We start from the raw sequence: 15,436 nt of genomic DNA, 5'->3' as shown, positions 1-15,436 counted from the left end.
CAGTCCTAACCCTTTTTTTTCTTTTTCACTCTATAACTTCTCGGACTGCAACATCATTCACATTCATGGCTTTAATTACTAACACTCTTGACACCAAAGACATTATTCACAGCCCAGCCCCCTGTCATACCACCATCCTTTTTGAGCCAGACACTTGGAAGTCATTCCAGACTTCTACCTCTGCTTAGGATCAGCCTCATAGTTCTGCTGGATCTACCTCTGAGACATTTCTGAAATGTTCCTGACCCTAGCTCAGACCCTCCTCTTCTCCCACCTAGAATATTACTATAGCCTCATTAATAGCTCTTTCTTTTAGTTCTGGCTGCTGAGAGTCCATCTACAGCAGCCAGAGTTGCCACTCTGCATGATTCTAGATGCCATCATTACTTCATATTCTACACAGGGTGGGGCAAAAGTAGGCTTACAGTTGTGAGTACGTGAAACACTACACAGTTTATTCTTGTATTAGTATTTACTAATTATAGTATTATATTCCATAAGAACAATGGTAAACCTACTTTGCCCCACCCTGTATTCTTGGTGCCTCCTGGAGTTGTGCAGCACTGAGGTTTTGTATTTTATACATTACTATTGGAATATGCCTTCTAAATCCTCTGTGGTACTAGGTTACTCCATAGCCTGAAACCACTTTTGATTCCCTGTTGGTTCAGGATAAAGCCCAAACCCAGACACAGTGTTCCAGTTATTATGGCTGTGTCAGAAACTACTCTAAACTTAGCGGTGTAAAACAATAGCCATTTTATTAGACTTGTGGATTCTGTGGATCAGAGATTTGGAAAGGGCGTAGGGGGAACAGTTTGTCTCTGCTTCTTGAGGTCTAGGGCTTTACCTGGGGGTGTCTTCATGAATGGTGACTGGGATCATCTAAGGCTCATTCACTCACACGTCTGGTGCCTGGGTTGGGTGGAGATTAGGATTGCTGACTTGGTCATGTATGTGTATCCTCTCCTTGTGGATTCGCTCCCCATAGCTTGGCCGCCTCAGGGTAGAAAGAATTTTTTACATGATATTTCAGAGTTCCAAGTGCAAGTACTCCAGGTGGAAGCTACATATCCATTTTTTACAGCTTCTGAATTTACACAGGTCACTTCTACCACATTCTATTGGTTATAAGAAAATTTGTCCAGATTCAAGCGGGAGGGGGGGGCAGGGGGGTGGATAGACTTCATTTCTCAATTGAAAGAGTATCAGGTCATATCGTAGATGAGCATGTGAGATGGGAGATATTGTGGCCACCTATGGAAAATACAATCTGCCACACAAACTATAGCAAACCCTCCCTACAAGTCCAGCTTCCCCATCTGCAATCTGTCCTTGACCTCTATGCTCTAGTCGCACAAACTTCTGGCTGCTCCCTTCTGCACCTTTTTCTTCCTCTACCTGCACACTTCTAAACTTCCTTTAACAGCAAGCTTTCAAGCAGGGCAAAATACCCAGCTAGCTTTAAAGAGTTAAACCACATTTCAAAAATGGCAAAAGAACAGAGAAAAAGGACCCTTAAACAAAACAGAATACAGAATAGACACAAAGATATACTGGAATTTAATATTTGATATATGGGTGGCTTTTCAAATAATAGAGAGAAAGCTATATGCCCAAACACCCATCTAAGAATCAGCTTCATCTGGTAGATACTGGAAAAGTAGAAGTTTTTCCAAACATCTCTCTTTTTGCCCCCATTCTCTGCTCTGTATGTACCCCTCCCTGTTCCACCCTTCCCTGCTCCCTCCTCTACCTGGGACTCCTGGACACATCCCTCCCGTAGATTCTGCTCCTTCAGTATCCACACCATCACCATACAATGCTGCCCAAGTGTATTCCACTCTACTGAAGGTTGGTGGAATGAAAGAAATGAAAGAAATGACAATGTAGGAAGCGAGAACTTAAGAGCCGAGTGCAAAATATGTTCTCCTCCCCCCACCCCGAAAAATATCTATGATATTTGATTAACATGTGAACAGTGTTCACTTAACATGTATTTATTGAGTGTCCACTATATATCAGGTACAGTTCTAGGTGCTAAGGATAGAATGATGTAGCAGATAGTGTTGTGGCCCCACCCTTATACCTGTGGGCCTTATAGCCCACACCATCCCATTTCTAATTATTAGGATCTACAACTCTTTGCCTGTTGACTCTCTTCAGCTGCCAGGACATGGTATGGCTATGGACAAGTGGGCCCATCAGGCCAGAAGTACATAAAAATTAACACCTGAGAAACAGCCCTTATTTGGTGATGACTAACAGGAGTCAGTGTATTAATATCTCAGAACCACACCCCTCAGGGTATATTCTTTGAGGCCCAGAGTTCCCCTGCCCAATTAAACTCCATTTACCCACAGCAGTAATCTGTTTGATAATGTATCCTTTAATGTATCTCACTTCTCCACACTCCTTCTGGTATTTCCAGAGATCATATCACATATAAATTTAATCTACACAAAAATTTAAGGAGGATCCAAGACGGCAATGGAGTAGGTGGAAGCTACACTCACCTGGAATTACAACTAAAGTATAGAGCAATCAACCTGAATAACCAATTGAAGACTAACTGAAGAGAAGTCTTATAATCAAGGATTTACAGAAAAAGCCACAGTGAGACTTGTAGGAAGTGGTAGAGACAAAAAAGGGCTGATCCCCACTCCCATGTATGGCTGCTAAGATCCAGGAGGGACATCTCAGCTGCAAAGTATCCCCCTGAGTAGCATAGGGATTCAACCCCACACCAGGCTCCCCGTCCCAGAGCACCAGAGCCAGGAAGAGGCACCCACATAATATTTGGTTGTGAAAATCAATGGGGATTCTGTCCACCGGGGAGAGGGAGGAGTCTGCTAGAGAGACAGGTGCCCTCTTAAAGGGCCAATGCCAATATCTCATTTACAGCCACTCACCCTGGGCTCTGGTGGAGGTAGAGCAGAGCAGGCTAGAGTAATGGAAAGAGAAACTGTGGTTTGTGGCTTTGGGGAGAGAGCTGAGGGGACAACTGCTGGACACCCCTGTGCTGAGTCAGTCTACGGCACCGCAGATACCATCTTTCTTGGGTGGAGCTCACCCCTCTTTACAGCATCAGCCTGGTGGAATGCAGTAGCCCCACCCTCTGGACTCCCTGTCACCCCACCCTGCAGAGCTCACACCCCATTAAGGAGTCAGCTGCCTGGACCAAAGTGTAGAGATCTGATCTGGGCAGACTCAGGGGTGTTAGTAACTGAGTTGTGTGGCTTTGGGGTGGGGGCCATTCCCCCAACTTTCCCATGATCCTGACTGGCACCTCCCCTCACAGGAGATCCATTAGCCCCACCTTTGGGGCTCCCAGTGGCCCCACTATCTCCACTCTTGGTGGCTCCACCTTGCCAAGGTCTGGGCAGAATCTGGGACAGACTGAGTTGTGTGACACTAGGACAGGAGAAATTTTCCCCTCACACACCTGACCAGTGCAGAGCTTTCCCTTCACATGGCCAAATCTTGGTCTGTTAGGACCTGATAAACTCTGCTAGCCTCACCCTGATGACTCCCTGAGACCATACCATACCACAAAAGTATGTGAGCACCCAGCAGGTGGCAGCTAGACTTAGAATACCCTAGGACATTTGTTGAGTGGCCTCATATCTAGCACAGGTATGAGTTTGAACCTTTATTAGCCTGGTGAACACCACTCATCCCTACCTGGTGACTCACTGAGAGCCTACCTCATGCAACTTGAGAGGCTCTTTCATTGACTAAACCTAACAGGCAGCCAGAGGCAGGTAGATTCGGATAGTGGGACTTTTGCTCACCTACTCCCAGGACAGTGCTAGTAAAAGCTGGCATTAGTGTGCACCTTTGTCTTTCCCACATGCACCAAGGCCCAGCAGTGGCAGCCACAAACTGTGGATTGCTTTGTACCTCCAAACAGGTTGCCCAGGGCCAGTCACAGGCAACATCTGACATTGGCCTGCACCAAAGTCCTCCCAAGTGGACCCAGAACCAACACACCCACTGGTCAGCTTCAGACATCAGAACAGGATCCAATTAGCTTCACAAGCAGTATATTCAAAAGGAGATCTCAGCAGGCACCAGACCCTGCTGAGGCTAATTCCACTGATGCCCACATCAGCACCTGCATAGCAGTTCATACATTATGTTTGGCGTTGATTCTCAGTCAGCCAGCCTGAGGATTGATCTCACACATGAATGGGCCAATAGCAATCAGTTACAACAAGAGGGCCCACACAACCCACATAAGGGTCATTCCTGGAACACCTAGTGCAAGTGATGAAGGAGACTGCACCACAGTGTCCTACAGGTCAGCTACTACATAAGGCCACCTCTACCAAGACTGGGAATCATAGCAGATCTACCTAATACATAGAAACAAACACAAAGAGGCAGTCAAAATTAGGAGTCAAAGAAACATGCCTCAAATGAAAGAACAAGGAGACACCTCCAGAAAAAGAGCTAAATAAAATGGAGGCAAGCAATTTACCAGATACAGAGTTCAAAAGAGTAGTTATAAGAATGCTTAAGAAACTTAGTGAGAACTCCAACATGAAAAAGGGCATAGAAACCATGAAAAGAACCCGTCATAAATGAAGAATACAATATCTGAAATGAAGAATACACTAGACAGAATAAACAGTCGGCTGAATGAAGCAGAGGATTCAATCAGTGATTTGGAAGACAGGGTAGTAGAACACAGTCAAAGCAGCAAAAAGAAATATGAATTTTAAAAATTGAGGATAGGTTAAGGGTCCTTTGGGACAATGTGAAGCTCACCAACATTTGCATCATAGGGGTACCAGAAGAAGAGAGAGAGCAAGGGATTGAGAGCTTGTTTGAATAAATAATGACTGAAAACTTCCCTAACCTGGTGAAGGAAAACAACATATAACTCCAGGAAGCACAGAGAGTCCCAAACAAGATAAACCGAAAGAGGCCCACACCAAGATATATCATAATTAAAATGGCAGAGGTAAAAGACAAAGAGAGAACCTTAAAAGTTACAAGAGATAGATAGTTAGTTACCTATAAGAGAGCTCCCATAAGACTGTTGGCTGATTTCTCAACAGAAACATTACAGTCCAGAAGGGATTGGCATGAAATATTCAAAGTGATGAAAAGCAAGGACCTACAACCAAGAATACTTTACCCAGCATGGCTATAATTTAGAATTTAAGGAGAAATAAAGAACTTTCCAGACAAGAAAAAGCTAAAGAAGTTTGTTACCACCAAACTGGTATTCCAAGAAATATTAAAGGGCCTGCTTTAAGATGAAGAAGAGAAAAAAAGAATTTTAAAAGCTTCGATGTGGGCATTTAGGAATACATGCAAGTGGGATAAATTATAAAGAAAAACAAGGGAATGATTAGCACAAAATTCTGTTAAAATGGTTACCTTTGCAGAGAAAGTTACCCAGCATATTTACTTCTATAAATTATGCTATGGAATGAATAATACAAATTCCCAAAGATATATTTGCAAGAATGTTAATACCAGTATTTTATATTGGAAATAGCACAAAAGCCTAATACTAGGGAACTGGTCAAATAAATTACAACATACATACAAACAATGGACTTCTTCACATATATTAAAAATGATGTTAGTCTAGAGATATTAACATGAAAAGATGTTCACAATATTTCTTCAAATGAAATGAGATTAGAGAGCATTATGTGTACAATGGTCCCATGTGAGTGATTTTGTGTGTGTGTGTGTGTGTACACACATGAGGTTAAACAAAAAGAGGTAAGTAGAAGGAACTATTAATGGGTTTCTTTTCATGTCTTTCTTAGTCATAGGATGTTTATTAATACAGCATATCATTTTGTCAATAAAATTGTTTTTAAAATATTAAAATAATATTTTCATTAACTTTACAGAGTAAATCTAAGATTAGAATGGTTGATAAAATAGTTTCTGAATTTCTCCAGCAGTTTCTTAGGTCTTTTCTGATTTCGATAATTTAAATATTCATTTGCAAATTAATCTATTTTAAGAACATTGGGAGTAATGATTTTTTCTTCTTCTGAGTGCTTGTATCTGTTATGAGATCCTTATCATTTCTTGTCTAGCATTTTAATTATGTCATCATGACTGACTGATTTATTCCTCAGGAAAATTGCCACCTCTTCAAGTGTCATGTTCTAGAATTCTTGATTTCTCTACCCCACATGCACATACCAACAAATATTTATTTATGGATGAACTTCAAAGATTCATGCTGTGAATACATTTGCAGAGCCCATAAACTCCACCACCACTACCCAATTTATCTTTTGCAAACCATTATTTTTATTATAGTAGCTTGCACCCTGAAAGCAGAGCTCCTCTACATTCTCAATGATCAGAATGGTCCCACTATAGTCTGGGAGCCAAAATTCCAAAGATGCCTCCAGGTTCCAAATTTACTCCACCTGTAATGGAAAATCCAGTGCTGACCTCTCCTGCTGAGGTGGTAGTTTCTGATTGCAAAATATTGTGTTCCTGTCCCAGGGCTGCAAGAGCCCAAAAATTCTTTGGAGAACCTCTCTCCTCACTAGAAAACAGACTGTTCATTTAGCAATTAGAGCTGTCAGCTCAGCAAGATAACAAGAGACAGCAGCTGCTGTTCCCAGGCAGGGAGCCTTTGGCAGAGACACGACTTCAGGACCTAGGGACATAGGTAGGGAAGTGACTCTTAATTTGTTACTTTCCCAGCACTTACACATTTGCATGTTATGTCCTAGCAAATGACATATGTATTAAATCACACTTATATGGTAGAGAGGAAAGTTAGACTGGAAATGTAGGAAGGAAAGAAGAACAGGAATGGACTGTGGGTCTCCAAGGGCTCAGATCTGGATGCTGCTGCTCCATTCTCTTATCCCTCCATTCAACACCCACCTACTGACCCTCTTTTATATACTAACTGCTGATCTTGGTGCCACGGACTAACTGGTGAATATGACATGGTTCTTGTCTTTGAGGGACACACAGTGAGTGGAAAAGACCAAAGTATAAATAAGAGCACAATGGGTTTCCAACTTTATGGTGCAAAGAGAGAACATATGTATAGGAATGGAATAAGTTGTGGGTCTCCACAGTTTCCACTCCTGTGTCTTAAGGAGTTTCAGCATGCTTCTTCTAAGATTTTCCATCATCTGAGCATGAAACCCTGAAATTCCTTAAGTTTTTATGGTACATGCTATTTGTGCATTTTATTTGGGCCTATAGAGTGTGTTGGCCTGTGATAGCTATTTAGGTGTTACATATATATAAATCTTGTCTCCTGAAAACCCTTACTTGATGGTGATTATCTTGTACTTTCACATAATGGCAAGGATAGTGCTAATTATATAATAGCTACTCACTATACATTTTGAATTGAAGTTACTGAATTATTAGAAGGCTCCTCATCTCTTTCTACCTCTCAGATACTCCATATGAAAAATGAAGATTACCCTGGCCAGGTAGCTTGGTTGGTTAGAACATAGTCCCGTTACACTAAGGTTGTGGGTTCGATCCCTGGTCCGGCCACATACAGGAGTCAACTAATGAATGCATAAATAAGTGGAGCAATAAATAGATTTCCCTCTCTCTTCTTCCCTCCCTTTCTCTCTCTCTTTCTCAAAAATAAATAACAAATTAAAAAGAAAAATGAAGACAATTACCCTGTCTTTCTTACCCCCTCCTAGAATGGATGATCAAGAGCTCAGAAGAATGAATATATTTTGTCCGGATACAGGTAGATAATTAATGTGGATCCCTTCCCAGAATTCAAGATACAGACATCAGGGAAGGATCAAGGGTAGTGCCTTTTGCTCGTCAAGAGTCTTTAGATGCAACTGACAGAAATCCAACTCCAAATTCCCTTAAGCTAAAAGGGAACTTCTTGGTTCATTTAACTGCAAAGTCTCTTTATGTAAAAGACCTTTGGCCAAATGTTTCTGGTCAACATTGATAATTGATAACATATTCTCACCCACATGGTCTTGATTTTTCATTAGTTTAATCATTTATTACATAGCTGTATTTTAGTTTCTGATTGAGCTATTCAGAAAAGCTAATGATTTAGCTTTCTTATTTTTAAGTTTTATTAAGAAAAATATTTAAACAGAAAAGTAGAAAGAATAGTACACTGAACTCATTAACTAGTTAACGTTTTGTTATATTGCCTTTATGTGTATATGTGTGTATTACTAAACCATTTCAAAGCTAATTTCAGTTATGACAGTTCATTAAATATTTCATTTTGTAGATTTGAAAAACTAAGAATATTCTCCCTATTAACCACAATACCACCATTATACCAACAAAATGAAAATGATTCCTTAATACTAACATCCAGTACACATTTCTCTTTCCCCAACTATTTCAAATGTATTTTACAGCTGTTTTAGCTTGTTATTTAAATGGTCATTGAAATCACTCTTACCATTAAATAACTACATTAGTATCACTTATATTCTTAGTTGCATAATGTCCCCTCCAATTCTGTGTTAGGCTGAACACTTAACACAAAATGACTTTGAGTATTTCAGCCCTCTTTACAAGTCCTAAGTAGACCCTTTCCCCCTTTTTGCCTTTGTTCCTCACCTTCCTTTTACCTGGCTCCCAGCTTTCTAGCTTTATCTGCTTTTTGTCATCATTCAGACCTGACACCATTGCTCTCTCCAGTCTTGGCTTTGGCTCTTTCCTAGACAGTTTTTGAACCTTTCTGGATCTCTTTTTCTCAGCTGTTCTACTCTACTTGACGAAACTAGTGCCAACATCAGCCAAACTATGCCTTTGAGTTCTATTAAAATCCCTAGGTAGGGGAGACAGAACATTTTTACATTTAGCCCATGGTGGGAGGGGTGGATTTCAAGCACCATGGAGGATCTGACTATCATAGTTCAGCCATGCAAGTGTTGCCCTGTCTTTGCTGTGCTGACCACTCTTCCATGGCTTCATTCCTGCTCCCATTTTTCCACCTGGCATCTTCAGATTGATGCTTCATTGAACTACATATATGTTTGATGCTGTGCTTCAGATCTCAACTACAAGGTTTTTCCTGCATTCCAGTTGTGCTTGGGCAGAGTCTTCCTTCTTAGGGTAGGTAGAGAAGGGCTGGATCAGAACACTGACTTGGGAAAGCTAATTATTTGATGTTCCATTAAGTCAATGCTTAAAGAATATTTGTTCAACATTTCTTTAGAGGAAAAGTTATGCACTATGTGGGCAGACATGGAGAAAGACTCTAGGTGGTCACATATCACTCACATACTTGACTCAGCAAAGCAAAGGTTTGCAGGTAACTGGACTCACTCTTCTTAAAAAATAGTTGGGGAGAAGAAGGAAGCAATGTTGCTGAGGTTGATATGGAGGGAGGGCCAGGGAGAGAGGTCAGTGACCCAGAAGACTTCATTCCAACTGTCCTTGGGTACAATGTGTGCAAAGCCAGCTGCTATTAGTCCCTTGCTGCCCACACTGTCTGAGTTCTTGGGACTCTCCAGACTGAAGGCCTACAATCAGGGCATCTCCTGAAGGACTCATGCCTGCCACCCACCAGCATCACTTGGGCCCCAGGAGCCTCAGCTCTCCTGCCACCTCAATGTCAGAGATTCCAGATGTATACCACCTGTAGGGTAGTTGAAGAGTGCCATGTTATCACCTCCTTTCTTAGTACAAGTGTCTTATTGAACATATGCCCAGCCTGGGATCATGCCAAGAAGCTGCATTCTCTATTCTAGCCTGAAGTTGAAGTTCTCACAAACCATAACACCAGTTCCCTAGCAAGACCCAAGTAACCTTTGTAAAGAACTCCTACCAGGACTACCAAGGCCTTAACATAGCTCATCACTATATCTGGTGGCATTGGATATTATTAATGCTCATTCATCCCTTTCCTACCCTAAAAACACCACAACATAACAACCTGGTAGTTGCTCTGTAATCCAGAGGCTGCAGGCTTTGTATTTCTCTGCCTTTACCTTATCTGAGCCTGTCTGGCATTTTATAGTCTTCTAGATTTTTAGCTTATAATGAAGTTATGGAGGTAACTGTATCTCAGAGGGACATCAAGTCTAGTAATCTCAACCCTATGCCCATTTCTCATAGAAGATCATTCCAGTTGAGGTCAAATATGATTCCAGGAAATGGGAATTCCAGCCTAAATCAGCTTTTAGTCACTGTTTCCTAAGGGCTCTGCATCTGTGGCTAGGGCACACATCCCATCACAGCCTGTAGCAACTGCCACATGAAGGGAAGTTCTGTTCACATCAGTCAGGCTACTGCTTTCTAATGCTCTGAGTTTTCAATCTCATACACTCTAGACAGCCAAAACTGCCAGGTGGACACTTTCTCTAAAGCTCAGGGAGCGTGTGTTCAGGTTGATGTTCTGTCACATGCTTCTTGACTAGTTTTAATAAGCCCTAAATATGTTCTACAAGGTATAGAATCAAACACAGCATCCTTCACATGACTGCTATGTGTGACTTCCACCATGAAGTTAAGGAATACCTGGGAAGCCTGAGGATTTAATGTGTCCCCTCCAAATCCCAGTGCTTCCTTGCATGTTTCTGATCCAACTTCCTATTCTGGGCATTTTGCTTATTAACCTCTATCTGCACCTTCATAACCAAGCTGTTCATCAGTGAGTTCATCTTCCTCCACGGTCATTTCACTTCTGACCTAGCTTCTAGTGTGCCTCCCAGTTTAGAAGAGTATATCCTTGTTCACCCAGATACTGTGTAACAGACAGCCATGAGCAAACAGCACATCTCATCAAAGACTCAAAAGGAGCCTATCATCAACATCGCTTGGCAGAGTGTCTCATCACTGCAGGGTTTGTGGTTAACAGTTGGCTCCCTCTCTAATCAGAGCACCCCCACCACATTCCCACATCTCCCTGTGCTACCAACCTGAAGCTCCAGAAGCTTCATAGCAATGATGCTTCAACCACTCTCATGTCCACTTGACCTTGAGTCTTCAAACGCACCAACCAGCCTGTGGATCAGATCTGAGAGACTAATAAAGACAAGTATTGCTCACTTTAATTCAACTTTTTCCCTAGGAATTAACTAGCATCCTCTGAGTTTACTTCCAATGTGTTCTTATCCCTGTGCAGCTCTCCTCAGCTCCTGACTTTGCCGTTCTTTGAGGCTCTGCTCTTGCTCTTTGTATTCACTGAATAAACTTGGTTTTCTGGGCTTGACCCATCGAGTGTTTAAAGACCCTGCATTGTATTCACTGCTCTGGTACATCAGTCACAATGGGTTAAGTCAGGTTGTGGTCACAAACAATCCCCCCAAATTTGTTACTCATTCTGCATGTCAAATGTGAGTCAGCAATGCGGTCTGCTCATTGTAGTTACCAAGGGACCCAAGCTGATGGAGACTCCATCTAAACACCTGCTACACATCACTGTGGTAGGAAGAAGATGTGGCATATAATGTCTGAATCTTAAGATAACTGGAAATAACACACATTGCTTCTATTCACATTGCATTGGCCAAAGCAAATCACATAAAGTGCAATCTACCATGAGTCTAGAAAAAATACTGGGGTATTTGGTACTGATTCTAATGACAGGCACAAGACCCACTTGTTATGGATTATTTGCTTGTCACCCTCAGTGCCCTAGTCCCTTCTGTCACTCCTTGTTCTTGGAAGAAACATCCATTCCTTCACCCATATTCACTCATCCCACATTGGCTCTACAACCTGGCTCCTGCTCTCTGCATTGCCCCTAAGATGAACTCCCTGGCGAATGATCTCTATTTTTGCTTCTGACTCTGGTCTCTGCCTTCTGGCTTCAGGCCCCATTAACATGCAAAAGAGGTGCCCTGCCCACATACTATGCCTGGAACCCACCAAAACCATATTAGTCCTTGTCTGACCCCCTTCTGACAGGGGTGTTTTAGACACCCAGAGTTCCATACTTGCAAGTGGAGGGCAAATACCAAAGCTGTGTCCAAGGAAGAGTGCCAAGGCTGAGGAACTCAGCCAAATCTGGTCATCATTCAAGGAGCCAGAGGCAAGTAACAAGATCCTGAGACAAGGTCAGGGAGCTGGGGAACATGAGAGTAAAGACCAGAAGAGGGGAAGCTGCAAATAGAAACTCCATAAACATGGTCCCCTATTCACACCTTAGGGTTTTCTAATTGAATGCCTTTAATCAAAATAATGCTACATATGTTTTACAAAATCAATTGGCTTTACCAGGCTTTTTTTTTTTTAGCCAGCTTTTTAACAAAAATCACCCCTCGTCTTCTCTGCCTTTGAAACAAAGTTTTTCAGTTTTTTGTAAACTGTTTCATATATAGGTGTCCCCCAAAAAGTATATACACTTTGAATGGTTATAAAGTCAGTATTTATTAGCATACAGTTCATTTTCAAAATTTAAAAGAATCTACAGAATTGAGTAATTTTTTTTTGTCAACACCTGTTTTCAAACTGATGACCTTTCTGAAGTAATGGAATGGCAAACACCAAGAGTCATTTCATTTGGTGTTTGTGAGCCCTTAATTCATCAACTGTTACTGGTTTTGTACCGTAATTGTCTAGTGGATAAATTTTCTTTATTCAAAGCTTGGCCTCGCTTCACCCATTATTTAAATCAGTTAAACCTGAAAAGGTGTGAAAATTGAGTTATTAGCTGTCAAAGTATATACATATGTTTTTTTGGGGGGGACAACATATATATGTATGTGTATGTATATGTTTCCTCGTATGTTAACAGCTTGGTTATATATTTATTCTTAGTCTTTTTTTTTTTTTTTTTTTTTAGCTTTAGATTATATAGTATATCACCTTTCTGTTGTGCAATATGGGGAATTAGCTTTCTTATGCTACTCACTACATACTTTCCTCTCCCTATCCTCCCAATGTGGTTATATCCCAAATTTTGTTAAATCCATTATAAGTATTAACATGATTATGACTCTAAGTATTTTCATAGAAACAACAGAGCATAATGAATAACAGTAAGAACTCAGGAGATAGATTTTAAATCTGCCTCCACCCCTAGCTGTGTGTGATAAGCTAAATAATGTCACCTCAAAGATGCCCACGTCCTAATCCCCAGATCCTATGTATATGTTACTTTACTTGGTAAAAGGGACTTTGCAGTTGTGATTAAGGTAAGAATTTTGAGATGGAGAGATTATTGTGGATTACCAGGTGGGCCCAACGTAATTACTAGGGTCCTATTAAGAAAAAGGCAGAAGAATCAGAATTAGAGAGAGAAGATGTAAGGTTAGAAGCAGAAGCCTGAGGGAGAGAAGATGCTAGCTTCTGACTTTTAAGATGGAGGAAAGGGCCAGGAGTCAAGGAACATAGGTGGCCTCTAGAAGATGGAAAAGTCAAGGAAATGGATTTGGCCCCAAAGCCTCCTGATGAATGCAGGCCTGCAGACTCTTTGATTTTAGCTCATTGAAACTTTTAAATTTAACTCTTGGACTTCATTGAGGTATAGTTGTGTCTTCCTCTTCTTGATTTACTTTCTAATTTTGGTGGTGAACATCCTCCAATAGCTTCTGATGAAGGGTACCTGAGAGGTAAATTTATTGAGAACTTGATTGTCTGAAAATTTTTTTATTCTACCCTCACACTTAATTGATAGTATGGCTAGGTATAGTTTCTAGTGCCATAGGCTGAATGTTCCTTCCTTCCTTCCTTCCTTCCTTCCTTCCTTCCTTCCTTCCTTCCTTCCTTCCTTCCTTCCTTCCTTCCTTCCTTCCATATCCTTCTAAAATTCATATGTTGAAACTTAATCCCCAATGTGATGGTATTTGGAGGTGGATGTTTCCTGCCCTGCTTGGGAGCCAGAGGTATGGAAGACCTCCTTGTACAAATAATAAATCTCTTCATGTCTTCTCAGTATGTATGTGGTGTCATTAGTATTGACATTCGACTCCATTCCTCATCTGCAGAGTGACCACAAGATAGCTCTTCCACATACTAGCTGAATGATCTTGGGTAAATTACATAATATTTTTCCACCTCAGTTTTCTGTTTGTAAAATGGGGATAATAACAGCACTCAGGCTGTTGTATTAAAGGTTAAATGGGTCAATACATATTAAGTGCTTAAAGTAGTACCTGACACATAGCAAAAATTCAACAAGTGTTAGTTATTACTGGTGTGAACGTTTTTTATTCAAAGTTTTGGCCGCTTGAGTCCTTTCAATTAAAGGACTCAGGTTAATTCAGTTATGAGACATAGTTTTGATATTTAATGTATATCCTCCCCTCTAGTCTCTGTTTCTAGAACATTTCTCACAAGTTTTCTCCTTTTTTCCATCACATTTTCTTTTTATTTTGCTTTATGGGACATTTCCTCATATTTATCTTCCAGCTCTTTTGTGATCTTTAAATCCATTCTCTTTTTAATTAATAGCAGGATTCCTGTTTTTAACTAGCCATTTGGTCATCTTCAACTATCAAGAATGGAAGAAATATTTGCAAATCATATATTGATTAGGGATTAATATCCAGAATATATACAGAACTCCTGAAACTCAAAAACAAAAAAACAAACATCCTGATTTAAAAATGTACAAAGGACTTGTATAGACATTTCTCTAAAGAAGATATACAAATGTCCAATAAGCACATGAAAAGATGGTCAACATCACTAATAATTAGGACAGTGCAGACCAAAACCACAATGAGATACCATTTTATACTCATTAGAACAGCTATTATTTAAAAAACACAGAAAATAAGTGTTGGTGAGGATGTGGAAAAATTGGGACACTTGTACAGTACACTATTGATGGGAATGTAAAATGTGCAGCTGCTGAAGAAAAGAGTATAGCAGATCTTCAAAAAGTTAAACATGAAATTACCATATGCTACAGCAATTCTGCTTCTGGGTACATACCCAAAAGAACTAAAAGCAAGGATTTGAACAGGTAATATGTACACCAATGTTCATAGCAGCATTAATCACAATAGTCAAATTCCATTAGTGAATGAATGGTTAAACAAAAGGTGGAATATATACATACGTATATACTATTCAGTATATATAAATAGTGAGGAAAATTATTCAGCTTTAAAATAAAATAAAATTATGATACATGCTACAACATGAGTGAACCTTGAAGACATTATACCTAGTGAAATAAACCAGACACAAAGGACAAATATTGTATAATTCTGCTTATAAAGTACCTACAGTAGTCAAATTTATAGAGACAGAAAGTAAAATGGTGATTTCCAGATAATGGGGGAAGGCGGCAAGGAGAGTTATTGCTTAATGAGTATAGAATTTCAGTTTGGGATGGTGAAAATGTCTTGGAGATGGATAGTGGTGATGGTTGCACAACCATGTGAATGTAATTGTGAACTGTGATTTTTAAAATGGCAAAAATAGTAAAATATATGTTATGTGTATTTTACCACAATAAAAATAAAAGACACTCTTCAAGGATGAAGACTTATCACCATGACAGCAATAGGATGTGGGGAAA

Source organism: Miniopterus schreibersii (genome assembly GCF_964146895.1).
Source record: "Miniopterus schreibersii genome assembly, chromosome: 13".
NCBI lineage: Eukaryota > Metazoa > Chordata > Mammalia > Chiroptera > Miniopteridae > Miniopterus > Miniopterus schreibersii.
This window is presented reverse-complemented; position numbering follows the sequence as displayed.